The following is a 13,612-nucleotide window of genomic DNA, read 5'->3' as shown; positions in this document are numbered from 1 at the left end:
GACTGTAATCCCAGGGCTCGGGTCGGGGCAGGGGAGTGTGGAGACGTGGGCCTTTGAGGCTTGCTAGCTGACTGGTCTAGCTGAATCAGTATATTCTAGGTAGAGTGGGTGACTCAGTAGATTAACTGGAGAGTGACTGAGGGATGCTCCTGTCCTCTGCACATGCATGCACAGATACCAATACACGCAATTATGTGTACACACACACACACACACACACACACATACACACAAAGATGTGCTCCTTCCTCAGAGAAGGGAGAGGAAAGCTGAATGCAGAAAGGATCAAGCCATTTCAACCTTTGCCCAGTCATCAACCATGAAGACACTACCCCACTATTTAGCATGAAAGATCGCTTTGCTGCTATTCTCTACAGAAGCCCAAGAGACAGAAACCCCCTAGTACTGAGAAAATAAATTGTAGAATAAATTTTGGTCCATCTCAAATCCTTCTGTTTAATCTGTCTTTGTTCTTATGTTCTGTATCCCTACCCAAAGACTTGCCAGAAGCAGTCATTATTCCCCTCTCTTGGATAATTTCATTGCCTTGTTATCAGGCCAGCCTGTTTGGGGATTCTCTAGAGAAACTGAACCATGGAGTGAATGTGAATATATAGGATGCCTATTTGGGGAATTTGCACACGTCTGTAGGGACCAGGAAGTCCTACAAATGTCTGCATGGGTAATCCAGCCCAAGTATGAAGCTTGAAGTAAGGGGGTGCTAGAGTAAATTCTGAAGACTGAAGTAACTCAAGTCAGGGGCTCTGATATCTAAGGGCAGGAGAAAGTGAATGTCTTGTGGCATAATGTTATTGTACGCTGTATAAAAAGTATCCTTGTGTTATTCAAATGCTGATTTCTGTGCCCCCAGATCTGGTTGCAAACCTCATTTTGAGAATCTCCTGTCTTGATGTTATATGAGCGTTGTTCCCCATTTATTCTCTCATTTGTCAATAGAAGCTGATCAGCCAATGAGTGATCAGAGAAGAGAATAGGGCAGGACTTTCTCCCAGCCAGGGAAGAGGGCAGGAGAGAGAGGAAGGGGAGATTAGCCATAGGAAGAGAGTCTGAGAGATGCCATGAGAAAAAGACCTCTAGCAGAGAAAGCCTTAAAAGGCTGGGAGGTAGCCAGATTAGAATAGAAGATGAAGAAAGAGTAATAACTGCTCAGTTATTGTGCCCTTAAAGCTTGTTAAATAAATATATTTGTCTAGACTCAATTATTTAAGAGCAAAACTGCAAACCACACTTTGAAAAAGCCACTGACAGTCCTAACTTAAGGGAGTGACAGGGTTTGGCTTTCCCCTTCCATTTTCTTCTATCCTGGCCCTTCTGGAAACCCACAGTGTTAGCCCATCTTCTGATTATCTAACAAAATCACCAAGACAGAGCTCTTTATCAAGACAAAAAGTTTACTTGACTTCCTGTCAGAGGGTTAAATCTAGGTAGCACATAGGTCTCCTTGGCTGTATCAGTCCCTTGATGGGTGGAACCATGGAAGGAGTATGTTCAAGAGGGAGAAGTCATAGGTTGATGGAATGCCAAGAGAGGAATTCAGAGATCATGATCACACTCTTATAACACATTTCTTGAGATCTGGGGTCCAGGGTAAGTGTCATCACCTCTCTATGTTGCCTCACTGGGAGCTAGTCTTACGGGACATGACCACAGCATGCCCTAACATCCTCAGTTTAGTCAAATTGACATATAAAATGAACTCCTGTATAGCCCTTGGGTGACCTGACATGACCCTTTTCAATATGTCATTATTTCAATGTAGCATAGCTATTTTGCTTTTGAACCTAAGGTTTATTTAATGTTTATTTAAGGTTTTTTCCTGAATACTACCCTCTTTTTTTTTTCTTTTAAGATTTATTTTATTGTATATGTAAGTACACTGTAGCTGTCTTCAGACACACCAGAAGAGGGCATCAGATCGCATTACAGATGGTTGTGAGCCACCATGTGGTTGCTGGGATTTGAATTCAGGATCTTCAGAAGAGCAGTCAGCACTCTTAACTGCTGAGCCATCTCTGCAGCCCGAATACTATCCTCTTTAATTACATCTTTAACAAGCCCTTTATTTTCACAGATCATTGAGGCAGGAACTCTCTTAGCTAACACTTCCCCAAGGCCACCTTGAAAAGGGCGCTGTTACCAACCCTCACTGGCATTCCAATCAGCACTAATATGGAGATTAGTATGTTTTGGACATTTCAAAGATTATTCAGCATTTTAGAAATTCTGTCACATTCCTTTTAAACTTCAAAGAGGAAAAGAGTTAGATTTGGTTGGCTCTTGTTCTTTCTTTCTCGTGCCCTGAATCTGATATTTGAAAGGGATGCCTGAGACTATAGACAATAAATTATGTGAAGAAAAAGTGCTTAGAAAGTGCTGTGCTGTCTGCATTGATGATAATTTACCAAGAGCTTTAGCAAGCTTTCCATTAGGGCCGTGAAAAGGAGCGTTCATTAATGAATCATACCCAGCCCAGGAGAGAGTGCAGACTGGAAGTCCTCACCCAGTTTCTCTGGTTTCCGTACTTTCTGTCTCTATTGAATGGCTGTTTCCTCGAACCTTTGGTCCTTTCCTGTCATTTCACCCTCTGCTTCTTTAATTGAAGCCATCAGCCTACAGCCCTATAATCTAATTGCCTGCCTCCTGCATCTCTGTTAACCGGACCTCCCCTCCTGGTACTCCTCACTCTGGTGATCGCCTCACTCGGTGTGGTTTCAACCAGCTTCTGCTCATGACTTTTTCATCTTTCAGTAAAGAGAAATCGAGCAAACAACCCAGAAAGCCCAGCCAGTGACACTTTCCCTTTGATAACCGCATCCCTCCCTATTCTTTAGCACTAAGTCAGCAGAAGACGATTAGTTCTATGGTTTCTACCTCTTTGCTTGTTGGTGTACAGTGTTGTTTTATGGTTTCTATCTCTTTGCTTGTTGCTCCACCCACTCCCAGTGCATTCACAAAAATCACAGAACTTTGCTGCAGGGCCTAGATGCAGTTCTTGGCAAGACCACAATGCACTTCAGGGCAGGACCGCAGGCCCACAGAGTCTCTATTGTTCATTTTATCTGGGCTCTAGACCACACTTAACACAACAATTCACCTTACTATTTGAAACTTTCATCCCATAGATGTTTTGTTGTTGTTTCCCACCCCCCTTCCCTTTCAGGACAGGGTTTCTCTGTGTAACCCTGGCTATCCTGGAACTCACTCTGTAGATCAAACTGGCCTTGAAATCAGAGATTCGCCTGCCTCTGCCTCCCAAGTGCTGGGATTAAAGGTGTGCGCTACTACCACCACCACCGAGCCTCCTGTGGCTACTGGATGCCAGGATTCCTTAAGACTCTTAGTCCTAAGCTCTGAATTTTCCTTGAATTCATAGATCTTTATTCATCTCAGCTCTGTCATTACTATATGATAATGACTCCCAAATTGATGTCATTAGCCCAAGCTTCTATTCTCACTTTAGATCTTCTTAGCTTCTCTTCTCTGCTTGGATCTTAATTGGAAATACTTTTTTGTCCCATACAATATAGTCTTTCTGGTCACAGTTTTCCCTCGTCGTCCTCAGGTCCTCTCCTCTTATCCGACTCCATGCCTTCTTCTTCTCCTTAGAAAAGAAACAACCAAATTAACAAAACAAAGCAAGAAAACAGGAGAATATAAAGCAAGCAAACAAACAAACAAAGAAGGAAAAAAAACCCTTGCAGACACACACACAAAACCCATAAAAACACAAAATCAGAAACTCATGATTGACACCAGGTGTGGTGGCATAGGCCTTTAATCCCAGCACTCGGAGGCAGAGGCAGGTGGGTCTTTGTGAGCTCAAGTTTAGCCTGGACAGACAAGGCTTGCTATACAGAGAAACCCTGCCTCAAAAACAAACAAACAAAACAAAACAAACAAAAAGAAGCAATATATATCATATACATATACACACACACACACACACACATATATATATAAGCAAAGACTACTAAGATGAAAAATGCCCAAAGAAAACATTATGGAAACAAATAATCTCCAAAACACTACTGAGTTCGTTCTGTGCTGGATGTTAAGCTGGGCTTGGGGCCTGCCCTTAAGGGTGATTCGTATACTCAGTGAGACTCCACTGGAGAAAACTAATTTTTCCTTTGTGAGCAGTTGACACTTGTAGACAGCGTCTGTGTTAGGGGTAGGGGCTTGTGTCCACTTCTGTCGGTACTGGCACTTCATCTGACTTAGACCTCCACAGGTCTTGTGTTCGCCTCCACAGTCTCTGTGCGTTCATATGCGCATCAGTCCTCCTGGGCCTGGAAGGTACTGTTACCTTGATGTCCTCCATCCCCACTGGCTTTTACAGTCTTTGGATTCCTCTTTTGGGTTTCTTGAGCCTTGAGGGGAGGGATTTGATGGAGACATCCCATGTAGGACAGAGTGTTCCAAGGTCTCTCACTCTCTACACGTTGTCCAGCCGTGGTCTTTGTATTTGTTCCTGTCTACTGCAGGAAAAGCCTCTCTGCTGGTGGCTGAGCAAGATGCTGATATAACTGCTCCGGTAGCTTAAAAATGTCCAGGCTCAGCACACCTCAGGCAGAGTCTCTTGTCTTTCTGCTTGAAGCGGGGCCTCTCCCATTGCTCCTTTTCTCAGCGAAGGGCCCTGCCAGGCTCGTCTGTAAGAAGCTCTACAGACGCTGTCTCCAACAACAGCGTTTCTCCCCGTTTCCCAATTCAGTACCACACAATGCCGCTCACTTAAGCCCTGGATGGGCCTCGAATCTGCCTCTGCTCTTACGTGCTAGTTTGAGCAATTTCTACGGATCTTCAGGGAAACCAGATCACACTCAGTATTTATTAATTTCTCTCCCTCCTCCCTTCAGATTTAAATAGTAAAAATCCAGAGGGTCTGGGTTCTCAGAGACTCCAATGGAGAGCCACTGGAGAGCAATGAGGCAGTCGCCTAGTAGGTTCATATAATGAGCAAAGAGGAAATTTATGACTGCGGTGTTAACATTCTCAAAAAAATTTGTTGATTTCTATTTCAATTATATTCTAAGACAGAATAAAAAATGTAGTGTATGACTGACAACAATTACTTAATGGGAAGTATGCCTGCTTGAAGATTAAAACTGACTGAAAATAGCCCACCTCGCTGATTTTTGCAAAGGGTGTGCGTCAGTAAACAAAAATTGACTGCACAGTCCTATTTTACATAAAATCAATTTAACAATAAGAGAAAAGTAAACAAATGTGAAATGAAAATATTCCATATATAAATCTAATACAAATCAGGTTCAAAGGAGAGAAAAAAAAACCCACGTCTTCAGAGATTCCTCATCAGGCAAGGCAGTTACCATACGCAGACCTCACACTCATTCAAAAGGGCATTGCCTGTTCAAAGTGCTGCTTCAAGAGAGGCCACCCGACATAACATGCAGGAGTAGTTTTAACATGAAGAACCCCGCCCCCCGCCACACACATACACACATCTCTCTCTCAGCCCTGTAGCCTTGGCTCTTCACTATCGCAACCAATAGCTGCCTGTGAGTAACCATGACAACAGCCTCTGTAACGGTTAGCAGAGTGTCTCAGAAAAAAAAAAGAAAAAAAACCCGATACAGCTCAAGGTCAAACATTGCGTTTGTTAAAAAATAAAAAAGCCTCATTGCGCTCTTTTGTACAAACAAGTCATTCATTGAACATCAGCCAAAAAGTGAGGTTCCCTGAGTCTCCTGTGTCGAGATTGGGTTGGATTTCCCGTTCCTGGGCTTTCTACTTTAAATCCACTAGGACCTCCAACTCCAGAAGGCACTGAGCTGTTGTCGCTGGAGCTGAATTGTGTGGTCAAGAAATATTTCCATTTAGTTTGTCTGTCTTCGGTCCTGCCTCCTGTTACAGGCTTCAGTGTGTCCAGGGCTTGGAACAGAGGCCACATTCTCTTTACTAGAATCTGTGGAGTCTTTTTTAAGCGTGTGCTCGATCACCTTTGTCTGACTTATACCTCTGTTTTCATTAACTATTGGTTTGGGGTTTACAGCGTGTGTCAAGGGTTCTCAAACCAAGGGTTCAGGAACCAAACGTGGCTTGTGAAGTATATCATCTTCGATAGCTCTTGGGTCATGAGGACAGAGCTGAGCAACTGTGGCTAAGACTACTACCTGCAGAGCTTAGAATACTCGCTTCTTGATGTTCTCCATGAAAAGTTTCTATATCCCACATAAACATTTTAACTTACTAACCATGTACTTCATGTTAGGAGTCTTCCCACACATCCACTTCAAAGACAGCAGCACAGGCCTGAGGCAGGGCCTTAGCAGGACCGCAGAGGGTGTGGACTGCTCTGCACTCCCAGCACATAGGCTGAGAGGCTCAACTGTCTGTAACTCCAGTTCCAGGAGATCCAATGTCTCTTCTGGCCTCCAAAGCCAACTGCAAGCACAAGTGTGCATAGCCACACATACACTTATTTTAAAAAGTAAATCTTTGAAGAGACCACTCTCTGATTTTTAAAAGAGAATGCTTCTTTTTGAAATGACGTTTCATCCTGTGTCTTAGGCTGGCCTTGAACTTGTTCTTGCTTCATTCAGCCTCTGGAATGCTTTTTATTTTATTTCTTTATTTTATGTGTATGAGTGTTTTGCCTGCGTGTGCCATGTTGTGTGCCTGATGTCATCAGAGGTCAGAAGACAACGTAGGATCCTCTGGAATTAGTGATCATAAACAAAAATTGTTTATGAACTCCGTAAGCCACCATGTGGGTTCTGGGACCTGAACCCTGGTCCTTTGCTCCTAACCTGCTGAGCCATCTTTCCAGCCACATACTTGGCTTTTTGAAAACTATAGTTGTACATATAGAAACATGTAAGTTTTTTTTTTTTTATGAGTAAAATGCAAAGAAACAAAACATAACAAAACCAAAACCAAACAAACAAATAAACAAAAACTATTTCTTATATTATTGTCGCTTCTACTGTTCTCTATTCCAGATTTCTCCTCAGGGAATTCCTTTTGTTCTGTTCTGTTTTCTCAGACAAGGCTCATGTAGCCCAAGCTGGCCTCAGATCCACTCTGGAGGATGGGGATGGCCTTGAACTTCTGGTCTTCCTGAATTCACCTCTGGGAGCTGTGATTACAACCACGAACCACCACACCTGTCTGGAGAAGGTACTCCAGAGCAGAGCCCAGAGCTTGTATGCCGGGCAAGCACTTTACCAGCTGAACTGCATGCCATGACCTTTTACATTTCTTGTGGCATGGACCTCATGGTGATGAATTTGATCAGCTTTTTCATCTCTAAAAAAGTCTTCTTGTGCTTTCAAATCTGTGTTAGATGTAACAGTCTAGGTTGACAGTTTTAATATATTGTGCTTTGTTGAGATTTTGGTTTTATGTTTCTGGTTCCAAAAATGTCTCACTGCACTTATTTATTCGTGTGTATGTGTGTGTGTGTGTGTGTGTGTGTGTGTCTAAGTCATTGTGTGCCGGTGGGGATCAGAGAACATATTGAAGGAATCTGTTCTCTCCTTTCACCACATGGGTCCCAGGGATCAAACTCAGGTCCTGAGGTTTGGTGGCAAGCCCCTTTACCTGCTGAGCCCTCTCACTTGTTTTCTTCCCTCCTTGTTATTTAACAATCTGCTTTTGGTTTCTTCCTTCTAGTTTCTTGCGATTGGACTCTGTTGAGTTTCTTAGACCTATAGATGCATAGTTCCACATCAAACCCTGCAGTGCCAACTATAACTTTACCTAAACATTTTAGGAGCCCCTGCTCCTCCTCAGCAAACTCCAGTTCCACAACCCTGCAGCCCACAACTCCACAGAGCTGCTCCTTTGTCGCTAAATACCATGCATCCACGTGGCTGCTCACAACCATCTGCAGCTCTGCTTCCAGGAGATCCCAAGCCCTCCTCTGACCTCTGAAGGTACGGCACACACATATGGTGCACATACACATGTGCAAACAAAACACACATATACATAAAATAAAAATAATAAATCCCAGGCTGGTGAGATGACTCAGTGGGTAAGAGCATTGACTGCTCTTCTGAAAGCCCTGAGTTTGGATCCCAGCAACCACATGGTGGCTCACAACCACCTGTAATGGGATCTGACGCCCTCTTCTGGGGCATCTGAAGACAGCTACAGTATATTACGCTGGAGCAAGCGGAGTGAGTGGGGGCTGTCCTGAATTCAATTCCCAGCAGCCACATGATGGCTCACGACCATCTGTACAGTTATAGTGTACTCATACACATAAAAATAAATAAATAAATAGTTTAAAAAAATACCCCCAAAGAGAAATAGTTTAATCTTTTCAAGTCCCACTTTAACACTTTTTAGGTGGAATTAATAAATCTTAATGTAAGGCTGGCTGGTTTGGCCTGGTCACTAAGCCAATAACGAATGCTTGAGCTAGGCACTTGTTGCAGTATCCTGTGTATCACAAGGCCTCTCCACCCATGTTGTGGAAGTCAGTTACGTCCTGACTGTGTAATCAGTGGGTTTCTTTGCTTCACCCTTAGCAGTGGTTTTTTCCCTGGATACAGATGGTTCCTCTAAACTTATAAGCCACTCACTCTCCACTTTGATAGGTGTGCTACCTGGGAGCTGCCCACCCCCTTCCAGGTCACGCTCTCTGCTCTGGTCCGCTAGCCTCCAAATTCTAGCTACCTTGCTCTTAACCTCCCAGTTGTCTCTTTGGATTCAGAAGGGATGCTTTCAATTCTACTTCCCCATCTCCCCACCCTCCCCATACTGTGGCCAGAAACCTCTTCCCAGGTCACTAAGTGTGGGAATCCTTGAAGTGACTCATTATTTAACTTTTTACTATCTAATTTTTCTAACGTGCACACCAGTAAAGAAAGTGGTACACTGTGTTCTTGGATCCATCTGCAATTTCAACACTTGTCAAAATTTCCCTCATCATGCTGTGTATCTCCTACTTTCCTTGTGCATTTCAAAGCAATCACAAACTTATGTCTTATAAATACTTCAGTGCCTATGTCTTGGGGTAATTAGTAAATACTAAAAATATGTAATACATGCACATATTTTTGGGAGTCAGAGGCAGGCAGATCTCTGAGTGTGAAGCCAGCCTGGTCTACAGAGTGAATTCCAAGACAGCCAAGGCTACACAGAGAAACCCTGTCATCCAAATACACATGCACAAATGATGATGATGATAATGATGATGATGATGATGATCTCTTAAGGAGATCAGTAGCCATTCCTAATACCACCTAATACTGAAATTGTGTGTAAATTGCTTTACTTTAATTCTTCTTCCTGCCTTCTCTCCCTCTGTTCTTCCCTTCTTTCTTCTCTTCCCTCCTTCCCTTCCTCTCTCTTTCTCTCTGGATTGAAACCCAGAGGATGCACACACTAAGTAGAACTCTACTTCCAAAGTTCCCCTCCCCACCAAAGTGGGTTGCAGCATCTCTTATATGCTGTACCAGTCCTTTCCCACATTTACAACATCTAAACGCAGCTCATTTGTCCTCTAAGTTGATAGTTAGACCTAGACATCTAAACAGCAGCTCAGGTTCAATCTTATAGATTTGTATTTTATTTCATGTATATTCGTGTTTTGCCTGTGTGTATGTCCGTGCACCATGTGCATACCTGGTCTCCATGGAGGTCAGAAGAGGGCTTCAGATTCCCTGGGACTGGAGTTACAGATACTTGTGCACCTCCTGGTGGGTGCTGTGAATTGAATTACGCTCTCTGGAAGAGCAGGCAGTGCTTGTAACCATTGAGCAGCCTCTCTCCCACCTCCTTCAATTTTCCAGGCAAGAACAATTTATGAGGACCTGTGTACTTCTTCAGGCATTAATGCCTCACTCTCAGAAAGGCTAAGACTGACCAATACATGCCCGACATATCAAACTACCCATCCATTAAGGAGGCCTCACCATCATTTTCTCTTATAGTTTTGACATCCTTCCAAGGATAATCTTAAATTGAGATTGGTTGAGCAGGGCTAGTATTTTTAGGGATGAAACTCCTTAAAATGATTTGGAGTTGGCTATAAGAATATCCATGGCTTAGGCTGAGGCAACATCTCGTTTCTTGTTCTTCACCAATCTGCCTACCCTGTATCAGAGGTCTACTGGCCTGTTAGAGTGTCAATAATGTTATTCCAATGTAAGTTTCCAGCAGAGGAGTCATACGATACCATATGAGATGACAGATTTTAGTGCTGAAAATTAAACACAATAGGAGATGGCCTGTGGTGTGTGTGTGTGTGTGTGTGTGTGTGTCTGCAGATAAAAATCATCTAGAAAAGGCTTTTATTGCCGGGCAGTGGTGGCGCACACCTTTAATCCCAGCACTTGGGAGGCAGAGGCAGAGGCAGGCGGATTTCTGAGTTCGAGGCCAGCCTGGTCTACAGAATGAGGTCCAGGACAGCCAGGGCTACACAGAGAAACCCTGTCTCAAAAAAAAAAAAAAAAAAAAAGGCTTTTATCTTGCAATCATTCCTCTATTCTTCTGAAGGTTCAATCTCTTCTTTTGGATGAAATTGTGTTTATTGTTCTTGGTAACTAGCCAGTACTAAGTTGGCAGATTTATGTTACTGGTCTTTGAAATTAAAAAAGAAAAAGTCTCAGATAACAGGCTCAAATGATAGGAACAGATGAGACTCTCATGGAGGCATAAGCTTTGATATTTTTTTTTAAAGGAGGGCACAGAGTACAAAAAAAAAAAAAACCAAATTGAGAAATACTGATCTGAAGGACAATAGAAGCAGTGTAAGGAGCATACATCTATCAGATGGCACCAGGATTAGTAATGGCCCACTAGCTCTCCATGTTCCAGTAAAAGTAGATAGTCGCACGAGATACCACTTCACACCCACAAAGATGGTTGTAAAAAAGAATAACAAGTTGGGCACTGGACCCTCAGGTATGGCTGATGGAGACATAAAAGCACCCCGGCAGTTCCTCAAATCCAGCAAACCTAGAATTGTCACATGATCCAGCAAGCCCATGCCTGGACAGGTACTCAAGAGAACCAAAAAATTCATACACAAAACCCAGCATTGTAATACTATAAGGTGAGGTATATGCATCAATGGCAAAGTACTGACCTAGCCTGTGTGAAGCTATGGGTGTGATCCTCAGCACACAGAAGGAAAGAAAACAGGCTAAAATATTATAATAATCATGTTTTATTGACTAACTACAATGTCTAACAGTTCAAGAATGCATTAGCTACTGATAGATGACACTATGACATGGGTGGAATTTGATGATAGCATGCTCGATGAAAGAAGCTGCCCCTACTTTAGAGGCAATGTCCAGAAAAATCAAGTCCATGCAGACACAAAGGAACTGGTGCTCCCACAGTACCTCAGGGGCTAGGTGCCTCAGGGATGGCAGCCGAGGACTGATCTGCTCTGAAATTTCTTTGAGGCGATGAGGCATTCTAAAATTATTCCATGATGGCAGTACAACTCCGTGCATCTATTAAGTCACTGAATTGAACACTCTAAATGGGTAAATTGTATGCTGTGTGAACTATATCTTAATAAAGCTGTTATTAGAAATAAAATTGAGTTTCTTTCCTTTTCCTTCCTTTTGGCAGGGCTGAGGGTCAAGCCGGGGCCTCATTTGGCAAATGTACCGCTGCCTTCATTCCTACCCTGGAACTGATGTTTTTAACCATCTGCTCTTTTTAAAACATTTTCTTTCCTTTTAATTCTTATCTTTCCCCTTTATTGAAATTTTTTTGCGTTGATTTTAGTATGTGTCACAGTGTGTGTGTGTGTGTGTGTGTGTGTTGAGATCAGAGACAACAGCTTGCCCAATTTGATTTTCTTCTTCTATCATGTAAGTTCCAAGGATCAAAGCCACATCATCAGGCTGGGTCCCAAGCACCCTTGCCCACTGAACCATTTCACTGACCCCTTCTTCCTTTGTTTTTAAATTTTAAACTTCAATTACCAAGGTTATCAATTAACAGTGATAGATAAGCCTACCAATGTAACCGGCATCGATAACTCCGCTGGAACAGATTCGATTAGAAGGTTGTATAATGAATGCAGACTTAGAAAAACCATATCAGATGAGGCTGTTTCCTGACTTAAGAGTGAGGAGCATAAGATTTTCCCAGGGCACACACGGACTAGTAAGTTATATGATGTTGATAGTTTACCACCAGATTTTTTTAAAAAGATTGAGTGCTTCAGATATGAAGACGGGGAAGAATAGGTTTGTTTGAATCTTGGGGTGTCTGGTACAAATTAGACTTGAAAACAACCCCCTATGATACAAGCAGACTAGAAGGAACATGAATCTATGAACAGCTCTGTTTGATTTCCAGGGACAGTTTACGAGAGAGCATCTTATCTCCCTTAATACCCGAGGCTAGCCATGGGTGAGACTATAGTGTTTTAAACAATGGAAAGTTACACTTTGAAATGCAAAACAATAAAAACTGTATCACAAAATAAAACTACAAAGAGAGCCCAGGTCACTGTTTAAAATAGCCCGAAAGGCTCAGAGGGAAGAATAGACAGACCAAAGCTTCTGGTGGGAGCCTTTCCAGGTGTTTAGGCTGAGCTGGTCATACAGGCTGCTGTGGGTAGCACATGATGTTACCTGGAAGTTCTGTTGCTGGACTGTTGGTTCCCAACAACGTAGTGTTAGGAGAAAGCACATTTTAGGAATTAGTGTGTAACTCAGGGATGTCTGCCTTCACCTTGAAACAAGTTCTTGCTTTTGTGAGACTGGATTGTTGGGGATCGAGCTGGTCATCACAACGTAAAGTTTGCTTCCTTAGCTGTTTGTCTTGCTCAACATGGGACCTCTCTCTTGCACATGCTCTGCTGTTTAAGGATAGCCACTAAGCATGTTGTAGCCCAAGAGTTTCCAGTAGACACTGATGCCCCACTCTTGGATCTCCGGAACTATGAGAAGATAAACCTCTTTTCTGTATGAAGTAATCAGTCCCCAGGGATTTTGTTATAGCAACAGACAGCCAAATAGAAGACAACATCTTTTGTTTGTTGTTTTTTTGTTTTGCTTTGTTTTTTTGTTTTTTTGAGACAGGGTTTCTCTGTGTAGCCCTGGCTGTCCTGGAACTCACTCTGTAGACCAGGCTGGCCTCTGCCTCCCAAGTGCTGTGATTAAAGGCATGCGCCACCACTGCCCAGCTAGAGGACAACTCTAAGGAGACTGAGCAGTGTAAGGGGATACAAAGGCACTCCGCAAAGTAAAGGAGAAAAAGGACCAGAAGGTGTTGGCTTTTAATCCTTTACTTTTAATTAGATTACATGTATTAGTAATTTATTTTATGAGTAACTAATAAACTAACCTATTTAAATTACATTAATCTAAAAAGGTTAAATATAGCTAAATTTAAGGCAAATCCATACAAGATCTTAAGCGGTTCAGTGCATACGAAGCTCATGCTCTTTGACCTATGAGTAAGAGACACAGCTTGTCCACGGAGTAGAGAGTTCTGAAATCCAGCTGGACTCTTAGGTCTTTTGAAAGCAATTGCAGCAATTGCTTATACTGTAATTTCCAGTATAAGTATGCAATAAAACACAGCTGAAAAGAGCAATTAAGACCTTGATGGGAAGCTGGGGCTGCCATTCAGTGACGAGCACTTA

General features: G+C 42.7%; 1 long non-coding RNA gene across 1 annotated transcript; it reads right to left on the bottom strand.

Moving 5' to 3' along the window:
* Positions 1 to 3,376: 3,376 nt before the first annotated feature.
* On the bottom strand, positions 3,377 to 5,552 carry LOC116071393. The gene is made up of 2 exons (XR_004110868.1): positions 5,481 to 5,552; positions 3,377 to 3,622 (listed from the first exon to the last, which is right to left on the bottom strand). It is a non-coding gene; the product is annotated as an uncharacterized LOC116071393 (long non-coding RNA).
* Between the last annotated feature and the right edge of the window lie 8,060 nt (positions 5,553 to 13,612).

The sequence above is a fragment of the Mastomys coucha genome, unplaced genomic scaffold (genome assembly GCF_008632895.1).
Source record: "Mastomys coucha isolate ucsf_1 unplaced genomic scaffold, UCSF_Mcou_1 pScaffold22, whole genome shotgun sequence".
Lineage (NCBI taxonomy): Eukaryota > Metazoa > Chordata > Mammalia > Rodentia > Muridae > Mastomys > Mastomys coucha.
This window is presented reverse-complemented; position numbering and strand designations above follow the sequence as displayed.